This window comes from Equus asinus, chromosome 9 (assembly GCF_041296235.1).
Source record: "Equus asinus isolate D_3611 breed Donkey chromosome 9, EquAss-T2T_v2, whole genome shotgun sequence".
Classification (NCBI taxonomy): Eukaryota; Metazoa; Chordata; class Mammalia; order Perissodactyla; family Equidae; genus Equus; species Equus asinus.
The window spans coordinates 66,365,693-66,391,588 of record NC_091798.1 but is presented as its reverse complement, the minus strand read 5'-3'; positions in this window follow the sequence as shown (position 1 = coordinate 66,391,588).

The following is a 25,896-nucleotide window of genomic DNA, read 5'->3' as shown; positions in this document are numbered from 1 at the left end:
GATAATATAAGTTCATGAAAAAAATGAAGCAGAACTCCTTGGAAAATAGAAAATGTTCTTTCCCTTTTCTCTGTTTCCACAAAATGACAAGAGCATCAATGAACTGACAAACGCACAGAGTGCCAATTTCATCTAAGGATTTCGCCATTTCAGAAATGCAGGTGCAGATTAATATGTCTTTAGATTTATATTTTGAGATGAAATTTTAACACTGCAGTACACTTGATATATAATAAAATATAAATAATATTCAGCTATGTTCCATGCTGAAATTATCTTACTGATTCTCATCATTTATCTTTCCTTCTAACTATAGAAATCTATAACTCTTAAACTGATGAGTCCTAACTCTTTCATTTACTTTGAGACTGCAATTGTAGCAGGATTAATAAATTCGTTTCTTGCCTCAGTTCACTGGTCATCTATAATCTCTGTCTGACATATTTTTAATCCCTTCCCTAATTTCAATCAAAAGGTCCTTCAGAAATAATAAAAATGAACTAAGTGCATTATATTCGCACTCATTGACTATATTCTGGAAGATTTACCTATTAAGCCCACCGAGTCATTTGCACCTTTAATAGAACTGCATTCTGCTGCTAGTTCTTTCCTTCTAGTTTCATTGTCTGATGGAAAAACTCTGTAGCTGCTTTTTCCTAAGTGTGTTCCTTGAAGTATTATACTCTTGCAGGATATGATAGATCTTTAGCCAAGCTAAAGGGAGGTAGGACTTAATGAGCAAGTGTATCTGGGAAATTCTGGGTTAAAACAAGGTGAGGAGTTTTCACCTCTTTACCATAGAATTCTCAGGGTTTTTGATACGCTAATGTGTATTGTGACTTTCTGAAAAGGCCATGAACATGAACTCTAAAACTTTCCCCAAATATTGGAGACCATGAAATCAATCAAAAATATGCCCAAAACAAAGACATGTCTTATCAGGTTAATCTCCAACTTATTTTCCGTTGAGATATTGAAATCAATCTTTAACACGTCAACTAAGGAATAACTAAATAAATTATAGAATACACAGTAGAATATGGGACACCCATCAGAAATAATACTTTAAAGATTTTTTAATGGTATGGGGACATGCTAATGACACAGTAATTTTGAGAAAAATAATACATAGCTATAGAGAATTTGGTACTATTACGGAAAGTTATTGAAAATTACTGAAAGAAAATACACACAAAAGGAAAAAGTGGCCATGGTTTTATGGCTGATTTTTTTCTTCTTTGCATTTTCCTGTAAGTTTCACTTCTTAAATATTAACATGTATTAATTTTATAATATGAAGAATGTTAAAACTTTCCCCTTCCTTTCGTTTTCTCTACCATTACCAGTCTATCATTATTTTTCATCTGAATTATTTTAATTGACTCTTTACTTTCTATTTACCTCTAATCAATCCTCTATATGAGGAGCCAGCAAACTATGGCCCACAAGCCCAATTGAGATGCTGCCTGTTTTTGTAAATAAAGTTTTATTGGAACACAGTCATGCCCACTTGTTTATATGTCTGTGGTTGCTTTTGTCCCATGATAATGGAGTTGAGTACTTGTGACACAAACTGTACAGCCCACAAAGCCCAAAATATTTACTGTGTCATAGGGCTCGGAATAGTGAGGCAAATGAGGCCTGTGGGGGCACTCACTCTTAGGGCAATTATGTGCTCAAACGTGTACAGCACTGAACTGTCCAGTAAATGCTTGTGTCAATTTTGGCCTGTGAGGAACAGATGCAATGAAAGAACTAGATGTGCAAGAGATTTACTGGGGGCAATGCCAGTGAAGAGTAAAGAGAAGAAGGAGCAGAAGTAGGTGTGTGTGTTGGAGGAGGGCGGCATCAGACCAATATGCAGGTCTGACCCCTATGAAAGGAGAGAGAGACAGAAGATCCACTAGAAGGAGCCTCAGAGTACAGCAGGGTTCTGCGAAAGTCTAAGCCTGGCTGCTTGGGGAGCCCAAGAGCAAGACTGACAGTGGAGGAATTCCACCGTGAGCAGGAATGGCCTGAATCTAACACTCCTGCCTCAGCATGAACACCATGGTGGGGGCAGAGGTGCCACAGCTGGAGGCTAATAGACGCTTTACAGTTCTTTTGAAGAGACTTCTGAGCCATACACCTCCATGGCCACCACAGTGCTTATTAATATTTGCCTATATGATTTGAGGTGTGTGGTGAACATTGTGGTTATTTTCCCCCAAATTGTTACACCATCTACTTTTGGCTTGGGAGCGATTGACTCCATTTTGAACTAAAGCAATCAGGAGTTGGTCATCCCCAGTGCCATAGTGACTGGTGCACAGATGGCTCAATCAGAATAAAGCTTAGGACTTTTATTCATTAGGTACAGTTAGTAGTAGATTCTCTCTCCTTGGATATAAACCGGAAGCATGTAACCCTGGTTGCTGCTGGTGGTCTAAATTAGTCAAGAATGCTTTCAGCTAAAAGTAACCAAAATACCTGATTAAAGTAGTTTGTTATTGTTAAAGAACAAGGAGATCAGAGATCAGAGGCTGCTGGCATTAGTTCAATGGTTTTGAGGCAGTATCTCCATGATTCACATGGCCTCATCATTGCAGCAGCTCCATCCATGTGCATTTGTATTCAGCAGCAGCAGGGTTCAGATGGGCACAAGGCACAAGGCATTTTCTCTCCTCATATGCCTTTCTCCCATCGGGGATGAAAATGTCATTCCCAGACACCCTCCCAAAGCCAGGACTGGGTTACATACCTACCCCTAAACCAGATCCGGGACTCACCTTCCCTGAGATCAAGGAATCTCTGTTACACACCAAATAAAAGTAGGGTTCCACCTAGTTTGGAGGTGCTAAGGTTGGGAAATGGCTTTTGGAAAGGCAATAGACAGAATCAGACACTTGTTATCTCATAAGGCCAACTTTAGAATAATGCTGACACAGAGAGAAAGATAGAGCTGGAAAAAACATAGAGAAATGGAGCCAGAGCCCCCACCAAACCACACTTGAATCTTACTCTACCTCAGGAATTTTCTGTTAGGTGAACCAATGTAACCATTTTGCAGTGAAGTCAGTTTGAATTGGTTTTCTCTTTCTTGCAACTGACAAACCCTAGTTGACTGAGAGGGAAGAGAAGTTTCTTTGTCTTTCCAAGACAGTTTTCCAAGACAGAGTACCAAAGTTGAAAATCAACTAAGGGGCTTGGGTTATATTAGTTAAGATGCTTTTGGATGTAAGTTACAAACAAACAAAAATCCCTAACTCAAAGCAACTAAACAATAACAAGATGTATTGTCATTTATAAGTGGAAATATAAAAGTAGGGAGGACTCTCAGATTCAGCATCTCAAGGACAGCATCAAGAGAAGAGATTCTTTCTGTTTCTCTACTCTGCCATCAGCATCAACTTCAGCCTAAGGCAAAGATGGCTGCCATTGGCAATGGAAGCTACATCCAACAGGAGAGAGGAACAGCACATAACCCAGGTCTTTCTCTGCAGTTTGATAGGATCAATCCGGACCAACAAGACATAGATCAAATGGCTGTGTGGAGGAGCAGTAGGGATGAGACTTGGGAATAGCTGAAATGTATATATGTGTGCACACGTGCGTGCGTGCGTGCACACACACACATGCTGTAGCTAGTGCCGTTTTCCTCAGTTTAGAATAAATCTAGTCTCAAGTACTGCTTTCATCATTATCATTACAAAAACTAGTAACTGATAAGTGTTTACCATATGCCAGGCACTCTTCTAAATATCCTCGTACTCACTATCTCATTAAATGCTCAGAACTGCAACAGCCCTTTGAGGTTGTTTTATCATCCCTGCTTTACTGAGAAAGACACTGAAGGTAGAAATGTTGAGTAATTTGGACAAAGTCACACAACTAGCAAGTGGCAGAGCTGGTATTTGATTGCAAGAAAACTGAGTAGAAGTTTTAGTGGCAAATAATCTGGATTTGGACCCTTGGCTCTGTTACTTTCCAGCTGTGCAACCTTGGGCAAGTCACTTCACCTCTCTGAGCCTCATGTTCTTCATCCATGTAATAGTATCATCCTATAGATTACGCTCTACATCACTGGGCTAGAGTTTCCCAAGACTGCCCTCAGGTTCATTGATTCACTAGAAGGACGCACAGAACTCAGAAAAGCTGTTTTACTTATAGTTACAATTTATTACAGTGAACAGATAGACACTAAAATCAGCAAAAGGAAAAAGAATATGGGCTGAGTCCAGGGGATACCAGGTACAAGCCGCCAGTTACCCTCTCTCAGTGGAGTCTACAGACAATGCTTAATTCTCCCAGCAATGACGCGTGACAACAATGTACAGAGTTGCCAACCAGGGAAACTCAGCTGAATCCTGGTGTCCAGGGTTTCTACTGGGGGTTGATCACGTAGACATGGAACATTCACATGACTGACTGTAGTTACTCAGTCTCCTGCGCCTCCAAAGGTCAGACCAATACAGCACGGCCCAAGGCCCCCACCATTAATCACATTATTAGCATAAACTATCTGGGGTGGCCCAAGGCACCTTATCAAGCAGGATATTCCAAGGATTTAGAAGTTATCTCCCAGGAGACAGTCAAGGGCCAGTCTTTTATTTGGTATATGAAGAGTTTGAACAACCCAGGCCTGCTCGTTAATCCTTTACTACACAATCAGATTACCTGAAATTTGTAACATTTCTCGAGCCAGTCTCTTGGACCTGTCTCATGGCATTCACTCTGTTCTCTCTCCTTCACCACCTCCTCACAGCCAGAAAGCAGCACTTAGCAGCTAGGAACTTGAAAGGATCCATCCAGTTTCAACTCACCCATTACACTTGTCCAGAGATGAAAACTCACTATTCCTGGTCCCAAAATTCAAAAATATCAATAAACTGCTATATTTTGGAATCTAAGAACCAAATACTTTTAAAGGGAAGATTCCTCAAAGTCATAGCACTTATCATAGCAGGAAATGCCAATGGTTTGGAGTTACACTCTATGATAAATATGTTAGACTGTTTCCCTTAAAGTCAGATGATCCTTTTCATTTTATTCAGGAACATGTGGACAGATCAAGAAGTTATTTTTTTATGTTTGGGCTTCTATGCCAGTAATCTCAAAGATTTTTTGATTACACACCCACCTCTAAAATCATTCTGACCTTCCGATGTATGTGCATTAATTTATTTAGAAATATGCACACCTATCTTACTGTACTAATATAATGCACGTATGATAAATCACACACACTCAATAGAAATCTTAAAAGGATAAAACTGAAAAGTAAATGAAAATAGAAGTTCTAATACTGTCTTCCCTTAATTGAGTGGCTCTTATGTGAAGCCCTTGGGGTACACACATCCACCATGGATACCATTATTCTCCACATTGGAACCACACACCAATTCCTTGATGTCACACTACTCTTGTTGGCCTGGACCTCTCTGAGGTCCTCACTATTATAACATTATTGTAACAGCATTGTATTATGGAGAATATGACTTGATAAGGTAATAGAAGAAGGAACTGATGAAACAACCCAAAGCAATAGAATGCTAAACTGTGTGGCAAGGGGACTAGGGAATCAGGGAATCTCCAGATGTTGGATTTATTGGACTAGGAGTAGGGAAAGGTCTACGAAAGAGGGAGGGATATGGCTGGTTTTAAGATGGATGGAAGTGGGTTGGGAGGTGAAAGCATGAATTAAGCAGAGGCCTGGAGGGAGAATTAAATGCAACCAAAACTGGGGAGAAGGTGAAACCAGCCCAACTGAAAAACTCCACTCAGGCCAAGCTTGAAGCTCTTGACCTCCTCTCCCATTAGGCCCCTAAAGTGATTCAGTCTGGTTCCTTTCCTAACTCTCAGGAGATCCAGAGGCTGGAAGCTGTCCTCTCAGGCCCCATCTGTCACGGTAACTAAGGGTTGTCCATAGTTCTCACAGGATAGCTCCCTACAAACCCCTTTCTCAAGCCTTTTAGCCTCTGGCTGGCTTTCAAGGCCTTCCCCAAGTAGTCATCAATCCTAGGCTTTCTCTAGATGGGACTAGATGGGTAGGTGATGGGAGGGGAATTTTAGTAAGGATTAGGACTTCACTGCTATGGTAAGCAATTCATGGTTTCAAGTTAAAAGTCCTGCCAGTAAGCTATGTGCTATGTGCAGTTTTTATTTAAAAAGTGTATCGTGGGCTGAGGTTGAAATAAGATTCTACTGATATGTCAACTCTCTAGTAAAATTCACTTGGGATCATGCCTTGAGAATGTTCCCTCTCCCGAGAGCAGGTCTGAAGGAAGATCACCGAGAAGAGAGCAAGGATGGTGGGTGGTGTGGCAGGAAGGATGTGTCAATGGAGTTAAAAATTAATTGGCATGCATGTGGTAACAGGAAAAATGAAGGGAACAGATGTTGAGGAGAGGCCAATTGCCAGCACACGAGGATGGATTGCCTGTCTTTCTGCCAGGGCTCAATCTGAGCTCCTGGGAGACATGGTTTTGCTACCTCAAGGTCTTAACGGAACATTAGTCAGGGTTGTGGGGACTGAGTTTTAGCCAAGGAGTCGTCATCCTAGACCAGATTTCAAAGAGGCAGTGGAAGTGTGGGGCTCTGCTCCTTGTACACTGTTCCAGACCGACCACTTCCAGGCTTGTACGCTCCTATAGCAGCTTCATGAAAGCAAAACCCAAGAAGCCTGTTGTTTTCTCTCGCCACTCATTGTGCTTGGGTCCTGACACATTAAAGAGCCACCGAATATCCAGGTTCCATCCAGCCATACAGCAGGCTTCAAGCTGCATCTGCTATTCTTTACAGCATTACAATCTGTTAGGGCACTGGGGCTTCTCCAGAGATAGGTTTCCATGTGTAACTGCATTCATTCATTCATTCACAACAAAGATGGAGTGAATGCTCCCACTGCACTCTGTGCCAGCACTACATTATGTGCTGGAGACATATAAGTGAACAACACAGACAAATATTCCTGCCCTCATGGAGCTTACATTCCAGTGGGGGAAGATAATCAATAAATGACAAACATAATAAATAGATTATATATTATGATGGAAGGGATGTGTGCTTTGGATGAAAAGGAATAGTAAAGCAGAGTAAAGAGGATAGGACACGCCGGGGGGGGGGGGGGCGGGGAGGGGGGCGGGGGGGGGTGCGGGCAGGAAGTGACCTACAGTTTTAAATCGAGTGTTCAGGGCAGGCTTCTTCACTAAAGGGAGGGTATGGACATGAGGGGAAGAGTATTCAAGGCAGTGGGAACAGCCTGTGCAAAAGCCCAAAGCTGGGAGGTGCATGACCCAAAAGAGCAAGAGAGGGAGCAGTAGCAAAGGTCAGAGAAGAATGAGCCAGAGCCCCGAGGGCCTTGCAGGCTTTGTAAGGGCTTTGGCTTTGGCTGAGTGAAATGGGAGCCATTGCAACCTTTTGAGCAGAGGAGGGACATGATCTGGCATGTTTTGCAAAGACCTCTCTGACTGCAGTGTTGAGGTAAGGGGCAATTGCAGACGCAGAGAGGTGACTTAGGAGGTTACTGTAGTGATGCAAGCAGGAGATGATGGCGGCTGGCACCAGGGTATTAGCGGTGAAGGCAGGAAGAAGCGGTTGGAGTCTAGCTACACTCTTTTGAGACTATCCTCCTCTTTATTTATGTTTGAGTGTCCTAAAGTATAAACTACTGCATGGCCTTCACCACGTGTTAGTGACTCACTCTATCTTGAATTTCCCACACATACTTTTTCATATAACACTCATTCTGATCAAGCTTGGAAAATATCTAAGCCTCAGGGCTAAGATTGGTAACTCGCCATCTACAGGCTATATCTGGTGTAAAGTTCTTTGTTTTTGTTTTTTTTTTAATTGAGCTGACATTCTAAAAACAAAAGATTCACATAAAAATCTGAATTCTTAGCTTCATTTAAAAAATTAGAATATCTGACAATGCATTTTCTCATGGAAACCATCAGCTAGAACTGAGTAGCTATTCCCATTGGGCTCTCCAATTCTCCACAGTCCCTACTTGGCGCCTTTCACATGTTGACATTACTTGCCTGGACCATGTAGGCATCAGGGTTTGTGAAACTGCCCTAGTCCAGAAGGAGTTCTGAGGAGGAGGAGGAGCAGTGATGTGGGTCGGGACCACAGATGCTACTAGGCCATTAGATTCTGGAGCATGGGACACTCAAGCAGATGAAGAAGTTTAAAATTCATTCATCTACACAAACACCCTCTTTGGATTTCCGCTGTAGGCACCTTGGTCTTCCTCCCTCGGTCCCTCTGTCCCCTCTCACACAGTCGATATGATGAGAGGAACCAGAACTCTTCCAACTTGTGAGGGAGACTGCTTCTCTTCCACTCTCCCTGCAGAGTCCCGTGAGTCGGAAGTGGGCTGTAGGTATCAGGACCCATGATGTGGGCGGCAGAGGCCACATGCTTTAGACTTTAGGGAGAACACTGCTCTCTCTTGCTCTAGTGTCTACAATTTTCTGCCTTTTCTTGCCTTCTGACTGGTAAGACCTGAAAGGCTAAGACTTGTATGAAATTCTAAATGATAGAATTGATCCATAGACCTTGGACCTGAGGGACAAAAGTCATTTATTATCCAGCCAGCTCTTCAGAGCCAGGGGTTCCATGGAGGCCCCTGGAGCCAAATTCCCCTAGTCACAAAACATGTGCATTTGCTTAGAGTTTCCCTTGTGAACCCAGGGTGTCTATAAACAAACGGTAAAGAGACGGTGATTGGGGGTCTGGCCGTCTCTCTCTACATGAGAGACATGTGGCCCTCAGCTGACAGTGCTTAGTCAATGAGAAATATTCAAAACTTTTTATGTCTGCACTTATTGGGAAAAGACATGGAAAGACTCATTCTGCCCCCCTCCCTTCTTGCTATGGATCAGGAAGGTGGAGCAACATGATCTACCTTATCCATTGTACAATACAACCCAAAACACACCCTCTCCTCATGACCCTTACCACAATCAGCCACATACTTGACAAAGCTTGAAATTCCAAGTCTTCCATTCCACAATTAAAATTAGGCTTGAAATGCAAACTGTAGAAGCACCAGCCCTCTGGCAGTGCTGGTCCTATTAAGGTCTCAGAGAAGGCAAAGATGAGAAGACAAAGAATTCAAGTGTGTTTACTGACCGGCCTTCATCACACAATGAGAATCAAGCAATATTTTGGTCCAGGCTGGACTCAGAGGAGGAAACACTCACAAAGTTTTATGGCACCTCCTTGCCTTTTCCTAATTCCCATCCTCCCATCTCCACAGCAACCCACATGTTATAAAGGCAGGAGAAGAGATTTGTGAATCTTATCTTAGCTCCTTGACCTACAGGCGTCTTGAAGTTTTGTGCTTTTGAAGAGCATAAGTCACCTAACTTGTACATTGCATCCTGTGGAGGGATATACGAAATAGCAAAGAACTTCTAAACGGTTAGCTAGAAATAGTAGGAGAGCCATCATGCTAATGACTCAAGGCTGTTCTACCAAGGGAAGAAATCAGGCCCCTAATTGAGAATGGCTGGGGGAGAGGACTAAAATGTTTATGACTCATCTAAGTTCACTCCAGTCCTTTTGGAATGTTCGACATTCTTATGATTAAAATTTGCCTCTGTATGCCTAACTTATTATTACAGATAAATAGAAACATCTGGGAGAAGTGATCTACATGCTCTAATTTTCACTAAGGTAGAAATGACTGACTCCAGATCACTCTTGAAGAATACAGTTTTAATTAGAGGAAGGGGGACACTAAATCTAAGAGCATAGGTGAACATGATGGAGAGAAGAAAATCAACAAACTAGAAAAGTTAGTAGGCAATAGGTACAGAAAATGCTGGAGTACAGCTTTTAAACAATTTGCTCTCAGATGTGTGAATCAAACTTGAGTCTGGAGTGCATTGGGGATGTGGAGTTTTAGGGATGGTCTTTGTCCTCACAAAGGAGCTTACACAGTGAGTTTGACAGAGTTTTAAATTCTAACCCATGCCCTGATTCTGGGTAAAATAAGGGGCTCAAATGGGCGTCAGCATTAAATCATCCTTGGTATGAGGCGAGTCCACTCAATGTGGTTCCCAGATGCCCCATAACAAGCTCTAATTTGAGCCAGGTGCTCAGGCATGGTCAGCTCCCTGTACCCAACTAAGCCTGAGCTGTTGCCTGAGTGGCACATCCATTTTTCTAAGCCCAAAGCATCAGCCGTCAATGCCTTTTGCTGATGGTAATTAGTGGTCCTGCGAGGTCTGGCCCTGAATGAGTCTGGTCCTGTCTCCTCACTCCTGCATAGAGCCACAGTTTTTGCTGCCCATAGCCAAAGAACTGGTTTTTTCCTTGACTCGTTTGAACTCTGAAGAGAGATTTGGACCCTAGGACGTGAATGACAAAATGCACTTTGTGCCCTGGTAAATAGTTGGAGGCCCCCCCCAGATCCTGAGCCTTCTAGTCTCTGAAACGATGACACAACATCCCAGTGAGGAGGGATTTTCTGCTTCTGTCAGAGAGCAATTTCTGTGGACATCCTGTTCTTCTCAAACAATAGCAGCCAAAGAGAGAAACAGGAAAACAAGATCAGCCATCCCGGAAATCAAAAAGAGATTGAGTGGGAGGTGAGGAGGGGTAAGACAGCGAACATATGGAAGAGTTTTCAGCTATGGAGGAAGGAAGCCAAACACAGGGGCCATTATTTCCATTTTCTTCAGTTTTCAGTCTTAAGAGATGCCCAGGAAATACTTTATGCTAATTCCCTTTTCTTAAAAAGCTGAAAAATCTTTCAAAACTAGAGAGAAGTAAATGTGGCTTACAACTGGTTTGGCTCTTTTCTGCCTGTCCTTCAAAATAAACTGGATTTTTTTTCCACCCAGGAGCTAACTAACTCAAAGCTGTTGCATGAGTGACAATTTCACTAAAATAATCAGAAAATATTTGCTATGCAGAAATCCTCATGAAGTTAAATGCGGCGTGGGAGCATTTTATACAACACTGGATTCATTCACTTTTGAACATTCTGGACATACAGAGGATAACCTCTATTAAGAAAAGCACTCTGGGCTTTTATTAATTTCCACAGTGCTTCTTGGCCTATTTTCACCTTTTTGTCAGTAGCATTCTCTGTAGAAAAGCAATTTAGCTGAGAAAAATAAACAGACCAGAATTTAAAGCAACTCTTTTATTTTATAAGTCTTACATGGTTTCTGACAGGTGTTTCAATAAAATTAGTCTAAAATTTTCATGGGGATAAACAACCTTTTGTAATATTTTTCTAACAAAACTTTTTATACTTTTCAAAAATTACATTAATTAATATTCACAGCTATCACGGTGAAAATTGCGCTATTTCTATTATGAAGTCATTTTAATCACTTAAGATACATAAGGTGTTGAATGTTTTCTTGGATCACCAGACAAGCCAATCAAAATAACAAGAGCGAAAAATAATCTCAGGCAAACAACCCCACGATCTCTTTATACACAAGTGCAAGTTTGTGAATGTGTGTTTGTGCACGCAAGGTACATTTTAGAGAAAGTTCTAATTCTCCCAAAATGTCACTTTAAAAACAAAGCAAGATTAAAGGTTAAAATTTGAGAAATTTTATCATAGCGATAGCTCTGCCTTGCAGTTTAGTAATAGTACCACCTTTTAATACATAGTGTTGCTTGGAAAAGAATTGTCCTGACTTAGTCTTTATCTTAAAAATCATATATTAAAATTGAGCATTCCCATTACTTACCCATCCATCAGGATCACAAAAACCATTGCATAGTTTGCCATAATCAAGAAATAAATATACCATTATGACAAATGGTACAGAGAATTAGGATACGCACAGTCCTTGGCTATGAAATCTGTTGTGTTTTCCCAAATCCTTGTGGTGCCACAGTCAATCCTTCTAGAGGCTCCATAAAGAATCACACCAATCCCTGTAACCAGCCGCAATGGAGCAGGTGCTGGAGCCGTGGGGGCACTCGGGCAGGTGGGGAAGGGCGTCCGCTAGAAACCAAGCAGAAGTTCTGGTCCTCTTACAAAATTGGACAGCCTGACAAAACGGGCACACACTCCTACCAGAAAACGCCAAGCTGCAACAGAAGAGCCTTGCCCCAGTTAGACTCCACAGCACATGTTCTGTCTGCTGGGTCTCACACCTTGCCTGTCTCACTCGCTGTGTTACCTTCCTCACACCTGTAGACACTGAGTTGACTCCAGCCTTAGAGAATTCACCAAGACTCCAGCCTGAGAGAATACATGGCCCAAAACCCTTCAGCTGGCAAAATTCTACCCAGTCTCAGTTGTCCTTATCTCCTAGAAGACTTCCCTGCTCATCTGAAGATGTCTGCTGTCCTTATGCTCACAGAGCCCCATATGCAACTCTGTCATTGCACTTTCCGTGGCATATCACAATGATGGCTTAATGTGTTTGCCGCCCAAAGGTTTGTACATAGCCCCTACTCTCTGCCAGGTCCTGCAGGGACCCTAGGATAAGTATCATACTCCCCAAGACCTGAAAAGATACAAGATGAAAGGGCCATAGTCATGTTTAATTAAGGAGATCAAGAAGGACTTCTTGGAGCAATAGACATCTGAAATACTTAGTGAGGTTTTCACAGGAAAGACGAGGCATGGGATGTGTTCCAGGAGGAGGAGGCAGAAACTGGAGGAGCATTTAGGGATCAATGAGTTTATTGCGTATGTCTAACGCACAGGGGAGGACCATTGATGCAAGGCCAGGGCGCGGCACTCAGATAAATAAATAATGAGAGCCCCTTGGAGGTCTTTGAGTTGCACAGTGATGTAATCAGTGCTGGACTGGTGGCATAGCAGGAGATTCAGAGAGAAGAGACGTAATGAGAAAAGGAGCAAGCATTTGCTGAGTGTGCCAGACCCAGGGTAGATTTTTTTTTACCTATGATTTCATTTTCTCCTCACAGCTCTGTGAAGAGGTTGCTAGGATTCTCGTTATAATTACAGAGGGGAAAGCTCAGACACAGCTGGTTAAGTAGATTGCCAAGCTCTCTATCTCTGTTTCCTTAACATCTTGCCCAGTAAGTGTCTGTTGTACCAGTACAGACAAAGATGAACGAATGAATAAACACACGAATGGATGGATGGAGCCAGTGCTGAATCATTTCTGCCTCATGCAAAGCCCAAGTTCTTTACCTTCCCCTGATTGATGATGTTAAAATAGGCAAGAATAGTATCAATAAAGATCTGAACTGGGTGAACTGGGCTGTGGTGCTGAAAGGGGATGGAGGGGCCTGCAGGAGAGGAGCTAGTGAGCTGGAGCCACACAGCATGACTGAAAGCTTTCTAGGGAGACCAACCACCCTGATTTGCCTGGAACTAAGGAGTTTCTGGGAGCATGAAATTTTCAGTGGTAAAACTGGGAGAGTCCAGGCAAACTGAGACTGTTGGTACTTTCATAGGTTATGTCTTGTTTAATCCTCATAAAGTTCCTCTGGGTATAGTCCATGTTTTATAGGTGAAGAAGATAAAGTGATGCATCCTTGGGTTCTCAGCAAAGAAGCAATGGAGTTAGGGCACATCCTCACTTCTCCCCCATTGTCTCTCTCTACCACTCATAAAGGCAGAAAGTCAAACCAGCTGCATTCTTTCATATGTACATCATGAAACATACATAATTCTTTCATATGAATGTCAAGCCTGTGAAATATCCAGATCCTAGCCAGCCCTTCAAACTCATATCCCCATAGTGAATGCCCCCTTCTTTCCTGGAGCTCTTCTACCACTTTGTATCATAAATTTCATATGTACACGTCAGTTTTCTCCAATTAGGTGGTCAGTCCTAGCAGACAGAGTCTTGCATTCCATCCATTCTTCCTAAGACCCTAGAACAACACTATGTACATAGCAGGAGCTCAGTGAGCATATGCTGACCATTCAATGACTGTTAAACAAGAAACTTCACTTCATGCAGCTCTATAAACACCAGGCACAGTGAGATGTGTTTTAGTTTCCTATTGCTGCTATACCATATGACCACAAATCTAGTGGCTTAAAACAACACAAATTTATTATCTAACAGTTGTGGAGGTCAGAAGTTTGAAAAGGATTTCATGGGGCTAAAACCAAGGTGTTAGCAGGACTGCATTCCTCCTGGATGTTCTGGGGAAGAATTCCTTTCCTTGCTTTTTCCAGCTTCTCGAGACTGCCTGTATTCCTTGCCTCATGGCTTCTTTCTTCCATCTTCAAAGCCAGCCAACAGGGGCATTGAGTCCTCTCAATGAATCACTCTGACCTTCCCTTCTGCCTCTCTCTTCCACTTTTCATGACCCTTGTGAAGACACTGGGCCCACCTGGGTAATCCATGATACCGTCAGCTGATTAGCAAATAATTTTATCTGCAATCTTAATTCTCCTTTGTCATGTGACATTGCCTACTCCTAGGATTCAGGGATTAGGATGCAGACATCTTGGGTAGGGAAGGGGAGCATTATTCCGTCCACCACTGTGGGAGGCAGAGACTAAGAGGTGTCCAGAAACTGATAAAATTCACATGAACATAACTCACTCAAAGCATCTGCTACCCCTGCCTACTTGTTTGAGCACTTACGAGGTGTGTGGCTCTGTGCTAAGGGCCTTATGTGCATTTTGTGTATACATTTAATCCTCATATCCATCTAATAATATTGGTATTAGCCCCATTTTCAGATTGGGAAACAGAGGCAAAGAGAAATTATGTAACTTGCTTACAATCCATAGAAGTGCTCACTGTCAGAGCCAAGATAGCACTGTCCTCTTCACATCCTCCACATCTGGCCTGCTGGAGTCCACCTCAGCTCTGCTCTGCGGGCCGCACACAGCCTTGCATTTTCATAGGTCCTCCTTTCTCTAACTCCCAGCCTGGACTCCGCTTAACTATACAACAAGAAGTAGGGTAAAACGAGACCTGGCAAAACCTTCCAGAAGGTAACTCTTCAGGGATTTGTTTTTCCTCTTATTCTTGTTGTTCAAGGAGACAGATGATAATTAAAATGTCAGAGCCCTTCATGCTTCCCTGATCAAGATAACTGCTTTACCACAGGTGATAGAAAGAAAAGGAGGAAAATGTCTGCTGTGGGGGAAGGTAGGTAATGATTCCGGGAAGGGGGCAAAGCTGGGGACACCAAGCTCCCTCAGCTTGGGGGGTGGGAGGGGAGCCAACTGCAGCTCCAGCTGAACCAGGTGAGTGCTCATTCACGGGGTCTTCAGGGAGCTGCCCACCCCAGCCCCCTCCCCAAAACCCCATTCTCACCAGCTTGAAGGGAGCCAATTCCCAGCGGATCCATCCAACAGCTTGCTAATTCTATCGAGTCTCTTCAATTCAGTTAATTCCCAGTTTCAGTAACAGAAGCAGCAGCTGTCAAGATCGGAAGCTGTATTCTTTGTCTCCCTAGCTCTCTCTCTCCCCCTTCTCTCTCCCAGTTAACTGAGTGGATCACATACAACCTTCTATGGGAAAGAGAGAATAAAAGTCCTGGATAAAATGAGGGAAGAAAGGAGAAGTGAACTTGTAGGAGCTTGAAAGTGTCATGTCAGCAGGAGACAATGGAGAGAATTCTTGCCCCCACCTCCAAGTCTCTGTTTAACACTGAACAATCCCCTCAACACCCATGTGCTCTCTGGAGCAGTCAGCTCTTCTCAAACTTACTGGGACAAGGAAGCAGCTTTTTAAATTCCAATCTGTTGCAGATTAGTGCACGGTTCCACTGTGCACGACTGGTGAGCAAGTTTGCACCACGTGGGACTCGCCTGAGAGCAATGATACCTGGACTGGCCTTTACTCTGCTAGAGAGACCACATGCATGGATGTCAGGGCAATGCCAAGTTGCTATAAAAATTCCTACATGCTTTCAATTTTTGTGTTTATCTTATTGACTAAGCCACACTGTCCTAGAGGCCTCATTGAGAAAGTGTGACCTGCACAAAGATTTAAGACATGTTAGCGTTGTGAATTTCTGGAGGAAGAGTATTTCAGGTAGAGGAAACAACCAGAACAAGGGCTGGAGACAGAGTGACTAGAATTAAAGGACTAAGAGGAGAATTTAAAAAGATGAGGTCCAGCAGGGAGTGGAAGCTGGTAGGTCATGCTGGGCCCTGGAGGTTGTTGAAGAATTTTGACTTTTTTTCACTCTGAGTGAAATGGTGTGCATTGTCGGGTTTTCAGCAAGAAGCATGACAGCTGCAGTGGTAGGTGCGCAACACTAGAGGAGGAGAGACCATTAGCTGCTGCAATAATTCAGGCAAGAGACAATGGAGGCTCAGACCAATACTGGAGAACTGACAAGAGGTCCAAAATTAGATATATTTTGAAGATAGAGGATGACAGGGTGTAAGAGAAAACGAAGAGCCAGGGATGGTGCCATTGGTTTTGGCCTGAGCAACACGAAGGGTGGAGTTGCCATCACTGAGTTGGAGAGGGCATCACGTGAAGAAGATTTGGTGGAGGAGAATCAGGAGTTTAATTTTGAACACGTTGAGATCAAAATATCCAATAGGCCTCCAAACAGAGATGAGAGATTCTGAGTGGCAGTTGGATACACAATTCTGGAGTGTGGGAGAGACGTCTGGGCTGGAAATACAAATGGGGGAGTTGTCAGTATTTTAAGCCATGGGGTTCAATGAGATCACCAAGGAAGTAAATTTAGAGGAGGCACTCCAAAATTAAGAGATCAGGGAGAAGAGGAGGAACAGGTGAAGGAGGGGTAGGATGGAAACCGAGAGAGTATGGTGACCCAAAATCCAAGGGAAGAAAGTGTTTGAAGCAAAGACTTAGGCAAATTGCCAAGCTTCACTTTCTGTTTTGGCTAAATGGGAATATTAATGCCTCGTGAGGTTATTGTGAGGATTATGAGTTAATCCATTTAATAAATATGTACTAAGTGTAGTCACTGTACGAGGTACTTGAATTTGAGTAACATATAATTCCCTACCTGAAGTGGGAGGTTACATATTTGTAAAACACCAAGCCCAGTGCCTGACCCCAGAAGATGCTCAAAGATAATGTTACTTCTCTGCTCAGAATAACAATTGCCTATGTGTGGCCTATGTGGATTCACCCTCTCTTCTGCTTCTTGAGACCAATTAAAATTACTTAGTGCTAATTAGTCAGTAGGGGTGAGCAAGGGAATCTTTCCTTTCTCTACCACTCCAACCATTTCAGTCTAATGCTCTGGTACGCCATAGATCACATGGATTTCTTTCTTGGTTAGGGAATAAAAAGGGTCCACTTTGGAATTAGGAACTAGTCTTACCTGGGCTAACCCAAGAGCCTTCAGGGCCCATGGCCACCCCAGGGAGGCCAGCACCGCAATCACACCAGGTACACAACTCAACCCCAACTCCCCACCTCCCAAGCCTAGAAGGAGGTGAAAAAAGGCAAAGGTCAGTTTCCAAAAGGGGAAAGAAATTGAGGGAGGGTAGCCCAAAGTGTGTGGTCTGTGGGGCAGTCCTGCTGCTTTACCCACGGTCCATGGAGATGATATAGATTGTTCATTGTGTATATGTTCCCAGAATGTGCACTTGGGTTTATGGTATGTAACTGTAAGATTGACTGTTTATTTTCCCACAAGCCAAGCAGCCACCCCCTTCACCTGTTCACTTTGAGCGTTCTAGAAGCATCTGGAACAGCACCTTCTCTTCCTTTCCCCACCCTCTCTCCAATCCTCCTGCCTACAGGCTGGACCTGACGCTAGGGTTCCATGGGCCAGGTAAGCCAGGCAGCCCAGAGCCCCCGGGGCCCAGCAGGTGTCCCTGAGGAGGCAGTCCCGCTGGGCAGCTTCCCCAGGTGTGTTTTCCCCCCTGATGTTGTCTTGCCCATCTGGGCTGCTGCTGAGGGAAGCTCCTTGGGGCCTGCTGTTTTCTTTATGACCACGGTGACATTGCACAGGTGCTCCACTTTCTCTCACAACGCCTTTGTTTTGATCTACAAAAGTCTGCTGAGTTTCTTTCGGGCCTTGTCATGTTAACAAAAACAAATGTAATAATATGCACTTGAAAAGGCTCACATGTCTTGATATTTTAATAAGCTTTTGATTCTACAGGGACCTCTGAGGCTTTTAAAAGTTTAAAGTTAATAAAGAGAGTAAAAGAAAAAAATATGAATTGTTTTTAATTATTATTATACAAGATTAACCAAGCCAGTTGTGTATAATTAGACAGTAGCTACCTTGCATCGTCGTAGAGGCAGTAAATAGGCCCACAAGGGGGCTGCCAGAAGGCTGAGGTGTTTACAAGGCACTGGAGATGTTTTCACCAAGCACATAATCCCCATTGCAGTTACTATTGCTTTTATAATGGATGTGTTCATTACAACCGGAGACTAATATGTGTATCCATCATCTTTCTAGCACAGATGACTCTGAAGTGGGGACGGCAGTGGAGAGTGCACGATATAATTTGGTGGCGAAATTATTAAGAGAGCCCATTAGTATGCAGCTTTTTTTTGTGGTTTTATTTTTGTTGCCATTGCTGAGAGGAATTTTAAGAAGTTAAATAAACAATTGCCAAAGGAGTGATGATTAAGCTATTGCTAAGAAAGTTGTTTTTGTTTTTTTTAAATATCTCCAGCAGTGAAAGCAATGGGCCAGGAGTTCCAGGGCTTTGTTCAGAACCAATCTATGACTTTAGAGAATGCATTCACTAATTTCACATTTATTGAGTGCTGCTGTAAGCCAGGCATTGTCTCAGGTGCTGGGGGAGAAAATTGCAGGAAACACTGGACCCTTCTTCCCAGGTGTTCTCAAACAAGGACATTCCTGAGTCACCTGGGAAGCTTTTCAAAACACACTCACTGAGATCCCAGCCTGGATTGACAGAGCTGGGTAGCATCTCCTGGGCATGACCTGAGCATATGAATTTTGAGAAAGTGTTGTCAGTGATTCCAAAGGTTTCTGATTGGAGTGTGAGAGAGATATAATTAATAAGATAGGATGAGTGCTATGAAAGGGGAAGTGTTTGACTGCTCTGAGCCTCCAGTCCTGTATTTTTATAGTGAGGGTAATAGTATCTGTCCTACATTTCTATCTTGGGTCAGGTTCCTCAGGAAACAGACTCTGAGAAGGAGCATGAAGGATGTCTATTGGGGAATGTTCTTGAGATAAACCATCGTTGGAAGTGAAATGGACCATCACTGGCCCCTCCCTCGCAGGGATGTGACTTGGGGCAAGACAGCTCTCTCCAGTGCTAGGCCAGTTCCTGCAATGAGTCAGCTGACAGCGCTCAGCCACCACCTCCACCAGCTTGAGGACTGAGGTCCTCAGTCCTACAGGGGGATCTGGGTGGCATTCCGCAGCATCCACTACAGTGTCCTACAGAAACAGATATTGAAATAGAGATTGGGAAGTACTTCAGACAATACGAGCTTACTCATTTTCTAATATTAACCCATAGAGAAATGTGCTCTTGACAAGGGCTTTTGAATTTTATTCACTTTTGTTGCAGGAATGATCTGGCTGTGACACATACCACCGCGTGATTACCAGTGTTGAGTAGGCTGGTCTGGTTGGGCTAGTTCCCTGTCCTTCCCCTAAAGCTTCCAAACCTGCAAACTTCGGCTAAGAAGGCACATTTGCAGGGAGAAATGACCGATTGTTGACGAGAGACATAAATGAGGCTGAGCTCTCCCGCTACACACTTTAAACAAGCTTGCAGGTTCCCACTTGTGGTCATATTGCAACTACATACAAAGTGGTGGTTCTTTTATTTACATTTGTGGAATATTTTTCTTGATTCTCCTACTCAAGGATGACTTGCTGGAGTTATTTCATGCATTCAACAGGCTTAAACCCTGTGTTTCTCCATTCTAGCATCTAGAAAAGGAGGAGTTAATTTAAATGACCTTTAAGATTTCTCTGGCTCTAACGTTCTCCTATTCCCCAAGTATTTATCTGGGGCTGGGAGTACCAGATTTCCTCCTAGACAAGGATAGACAGTGTAAGGAGACCTCCAAGTAGAAAACTATTTGGCTGGAATGGAAGCATTACAAAATTCCTCAAATACAACTCTAACGCTGTAAGGAGATTTTTTTTCCTATGCAGCTTCTCCAGTGCCATCTTTCCCTTATCTACACCATGGAGTAGGGAGGTCAATAAGTGGTTAAGCACAACTGCAGGAGGGGTGCAAATGGGAAGATAATACTAATGGGAAGAAAAAAATGATTGAAATTGGGTAAAAAATTAGAGTCTTCTCCTCTGTCTTGGCTGGACACATGTTAACTTTCATCCTCAAATGATGTTTACCTACATTCTTGATACTATATATATACTATATATACTATAGTATATATAGATCTAGATATAGTATATATATACTATACTATAAATAAGTAGTCAAGCAATCAGGATGGGAAGTATCAATTTTTTTTAACTTTACATTTATTTAAAGAGCCATGTCTCATCAAATTGCTCCATCTCTCAGCACGTTCAAGAATATTTTAAACAACAAGAAATGCTCCATGCAGCTTCACTGGTGCCTAGAACTCCCTGATCTGGGAATTGAAAACTGCAAAGCAGTTCTCTGGGGGTTGGTAAGCTGAAATACAAATAGTTAGAGCTATATAAATACTTAGAACTTGAGGATGCTGGTAGTGAGCCTAGATGGCAAGTTGGGAAAGAGTTTGCAATATATTCACTTGCCAAACACGGTTTTTAGGACTTCAAGCTTCAACTACAGGCCACTGTATTGGACAGACATACAAATAGGTATTTGTATGAATACATGTTTGTATAACATTTCCATTATTTTCTTCCCACTGCAACTGAAGATGGGGCCATTAGGACAACCTGGTAGGCCTAGAATCAGATTACTGTTGGGACTTGAAAGGCAACAGAGGAGATGGGGCACATAGTAGGATCTGGGGATAGGAAGAATGAATAATGACAAAATGGCTTGAGGAAAGATACAAGAATTACTTTGGAGCAGAATCGGCTAGGAGGAGTGTTAATGGTCTGCCTTTATTTTGTTGTGCAGACAGAGAGATACTGCGAAGCCACAAAGAGCACTCATCCCTGTGGAATAACTGTGAGGCCTAATATGAATTTAAAAAGGGAAATTTGAGACAGGAATTAGGGAAGAGACAGAACTTCCGTATTTCCAGGGGAAGGTGAGCACACTCAAGGCATTTAAAAATTGAGGTTGAATTAAACTCTAGGAAATATTTTCTATTGTTGGTAACAATTCTATGCTGGCCCACTGGGCTGGAGTACATCATCTAACAAGACGTTTTCATTTCTAATTTCTTTAACTTCGTGGAAAATCCTTCCTGAACTCTCCACAACTCTCTGTGGTGTTTACTAAGTGAAATAACTTAGTGCCTTCCACAGCCTTCACTAACTTACTATCCACTCGCTCCTCCAAATCAATAATAAACACATTAAATAACATTGGTCCCCAAACGGACCCCAAATACACCACACTATTAACCTCCCTCCACTCCAGGAGACTAACTGACACTGTTTCCTGCTGCTTAGCTGGTTTTGTAAAAATCTCCAGCCTTTGACTGCTCCTGCCCAGCTTAAAGAAGAGTGGAGCTCTGCTTCTGTTCTTTCCTGGCTATTGCTGCACAACTATCAGGCTAGGACCTGGACTCCTGGGTGCAGCGACCAGGGGTAACACCAGTGCATTTGACGGGAAGCCCAAGAGAGTGAGCGAGGAAGGAAAAAAAGGTAGAAAAAAGTTTATTGTTCTCGCTGAAAACTCAATTGCACTGCCATTTTTCAATTCCATTGAGAAATGTCAATGTTCTTTCCCACCGTCTGGCGGAGGCAGATTTGACCAGGTGTCTCCACACAGAGTGGGTTCTCACAGTTAAGCTGTGTGTGTGTCATAAAGCTAAATAAGGAGCCAGTTCAGTCCTCCACCCCCCTTTGCTTCTGCCGGCCAGACACACTTCCCCATATGACAGTCTTATAAATAGCTGCTAAGCAGCTGGTCTTCCTCTCACCTCCTGACTCCATCAGATTCTCCCACCAGAAGCCCCTGACAGTCATGCAGCTGGGAGCTCCCCCTTTCCCTTCTTCTCCCCTCTCCTTCCTCCACCTCTGACATGTAGCCACCACCTCAGCAATGTCCACTGTAACTATTCAAGATTGATTCGTGTGGGAGAAGGGCTCAAGGAGGTTGGGGGCTTGATTTGACCACAGAAGCAAGCTGTCACCCTACTAAACGGAGAGATGGAAGTTTGGGAGACACCACAGTAAGACACCAGACAGCCCATAGTACGGGGGCCAGATGGCTGACCCAGCAAAAATCCCAGCAATCATTCTGTAGTGAGTCAAACATTATAAATATCTGTGGGGCTCTGCTATGCCTCTATCTATATATGTACATATTCAAGAATAGTTTCTGGGCAAATAAATATAGGATAAAATGCATTATTATTAACTTTCACAACGTACCAAGAATATGTTCAGAGTTCAAATGAGGATGGGAGTTAGTATAAGGAAAATATACGAAAGAATTAAAGATTTGGAAGCCAATATGTAATAAGGAGGTGATAAAATAGAAGTGGTGTTTTCTTCCTAAATACTGTAGGCTTTTTTATGAAAACTTAGGCTCTACTTTACAGGCTTTCAGAGCTGCAGGGATGGTCAAAGAGAGTCAAGTCAATTTTATAGGAATTAATTGAGTGCCACTGTGTGCTGGGCAGAGGGAATGCAAAGAGTTATCCCCTGGCCTTGATCCTCCCCTGGACTGGTGAGAGAGCCAGGCCAGTGGATATTGTAGAAGGTGGAGTAATCAATTTTGCTTTTGGGAAAGAGAGTTGTGGAGGTATGGACACAGAGAGTCTAGGCTATAGGGTCAGCAGGAACTCAGGCAGGAAGATGTTCAGTTTCGGCAGGTCTAGGAAACCGTGAACGGATCCAGTGTGGTACAGAGTGTGCGGTGAGGACTGGCCGAGGTGAGCTGGAGTGGAGGATGCTGCCACAGGGAGAGGATTCTAAATGTGAGAAAATGAAGCCTTTGGACAAAGTGTGCGGTAATCACAGGTTAAAGCTGAAGTTACAGATCTTGATTGTCACCTGAATTCACTTTCTGATTCACCTCACATAGACTAGCCTGATTGTTTAAATCTCTCATAGTTTAAATCTCCTATCAAGAAATCATCCTTGAGGGGCCGGCTCCGTGGCTGAGTGGTTAAGTTCGCGCGCTCCGCTGTGGCGGCCCAGGGTTTGGATCCTGGGCGCAGACATGGCACCGCTCGTCAGGCCATGTTGAGGCAGTGTCCCACATCCCACAACTAGAAGGACCTGCAACTAAGATATACAACTGTGTACGGTGGGGGTGGTTTGGGGAGATAAAACAGAAAAAAAAAAAAGATTGGCAACAGTTGTTAGCCCAGGTGCCAATCTTTAAAAAAAAAAAAAAAGGAAGATTGCAATAGTCCTTAGCCCAGGTGCCAATCTTAGGGAAAAAAAAGAAAGAAATCATCCTTGAACCATGACCTCATCAAGATTGTTTCCCAAAATACCCACACATTTCACAGGAAGTGCGTAGACATGCCTGCCACTGTGGGACCCTTCACAAAGTGGACAAAAGTTGCCCGGCTAATGCTGGACCAGGACTCCTTCCTGGATTAACACACACCTAAAGACCGTTTGTTTATTCCACGGGCAGGGCGAAGGCCGGAGGGCAGGAAGGACACAGCTCACTGGGAAGGGGAGGGGCAGAAGCATCCTGGTGGAGCTGGTAGGGCCCAGAAGACGACCAAGTAGACAGGGTTGGGCAGAGGCTGGCAATGCTTTCTTCAGATGTCAGCCAAGTTGTCACATTCTCTGGGAAGTCTTCCCCAGTCCTTTGTTACATATTCTTGTAGCACATCTGTCTTTTCTTCATATCGCTGTTCTCACTGTATGATTATTTACTGATACCTCTTCCCTCCTCCTAGAGGACAGCCAGTGGGACAGCTTTCCTCTCCACTGGCTCTCCTACTTCTAGAACCTGCCTGGCACACACTAGACACTTAGGAAATGACTGTTTCTTGAAGGATTAGAAGAGCTAGTGTTTATTGAGAAGATTACATTATACAACTTAATCTTCAACAACCACTTGTGAAATAAATACTATTAATTGATCCCATCTTACAGATGAGTAAATGGAGACTCAAAGGATTAAGTAACTTGCCAAACGCTATTGAGTGGCTGAGCTGGGACTTGAACTCTGCTAGTCTGACTCTAGAGCCCATGCTTTACCACCTTGCATAGGTTGGGAGAGGCCCCAGGGTGGGCCTGGCAGCAGAATAGGCAAGCAGAGTGGCCCAGAGAAGGGGAGGCAGAGAAAGCCATAGGGGGTATAACTTTCAAGGGGGTAGAGGGTCTACAGAAATCCTTTCTTCCATTTAGGCTCAAGGGCACCAGATTTCTGGCTTTACCGCTAGCTCGCCTCCATCTCAGCTGTTGAGAGAGTATCTTAGCCAGTGAATGAGGCTGGTCATCCTTAGCAAATGCTGCCCACCTGCTTAAACTGGTCTCCCCAGTCATGCATTGCTGAGTTCCAGCTGCTGAATGTTTCCTCAGGTGTCCTCTCAGCAACAGGTCTCTCCAGCTCCTCACACAGCCTTCCTTGCTGTCATCCCTGACCCACGTCCTGCTCGTAGGAGCTTCTGCACAACAGGTGAAAGGCCAGGTGGCTGGGAGTTCAAGGGTCACATAGTTCCTGGGAAATACAGGAGACAACACTAAGACTGTCGCCACATGCTTAAATCTGGCTTGTCCCGTAACCTCTCAGAGCACGGGATTTAGATGGTCCCCTGCAAGTCTGATACTTTCTCTATTTCAAAGCCATTTCATGACCTGTAAGTCTTAATTTGATACGAAGTGGACAATATTTTGTAAAGTCCTAAAAGTCAAGCTGGCTTCCTTGGAGTAGTTTCTTCCTTGAACTGAACTCTGACCTGTGCTAAATGCTCTACATTTATTGTCTCATTTCATCTTCACAGTAACCTGAAGAGTAGTTACTAGTATCTTACGTTTACAAATGAAGAAACCAAGGCTCAGAGGGATGCAGGCACACTCAATGTTGCTGGGGAGTGAATGGTAGATCTGGGATCAGAACCTAGATCTTTCTAAATGTGGAGTTGAAGATCTTGGCAACCAGGGTATTCCAGGTTAATTGCCCATTTCGGCTGTCAAGATACTAAATGTATACTTTTTTCCATTTTTGGCTGTTGAAGATAAGTTTTCCTAACAGTCAAATCTATGACCTGAAATATTGTAAGGAGTCAGTGCGAGGGTTTTTTTCTTAATCAAAAATTCGATTGTTTAATGACTTAAAAAAAAAAGAGGAACCAGACTAAAAATCACATCTTGGTCTGCAGTCCTAATTTTAGGAGGCCTAATCTTTATCTTCTTAAAGCAAGATGCAAGGTCAAAATTTTAGAAGAGTAACATTGTCTGAATGGTTTCATTTGGGGATTTTTTTGGTGCTCAACTGAACAACAGCTTTTGTCTAAAAAATTAAATGTGACAAGAAATTAATCCACATTGTGATCTAATTATTTTTAGAATTATGAGAAAAATGTAAGGTGTCTCAAGTATTTAATTTTGAAAAGTGTCCATGGAAAATAACTTTCACAGAGATTTTTAGTTTCTCCATCCTTAAATAGCATTTTCAACAGTCACTAATGTTGCTATTGCTGTCACATAAGGTCACCAGCATATAAGGTAGGGTTTCTTACAAAGCTTGACTTTAAAGAACATGTGACATGTGATGGTCTGGGCTTGTCCAAAGTGTAATTTATCAAATTCACGAATCAGAAAGTAGGGGCAAGTCAAAGATCCAGCCAGATTCTTGACTTTCCTTATGTCCCAGAAGGATCAGCTGTTAAGCATGAAGGAATAGCAAACACAGAGAGCCTCCTTGTGGGATGTTAAAAGCAATAGCGATCTGATTTTTGAAAATTAGACTAAAATCAGAGCAAAAATAATGGAAAA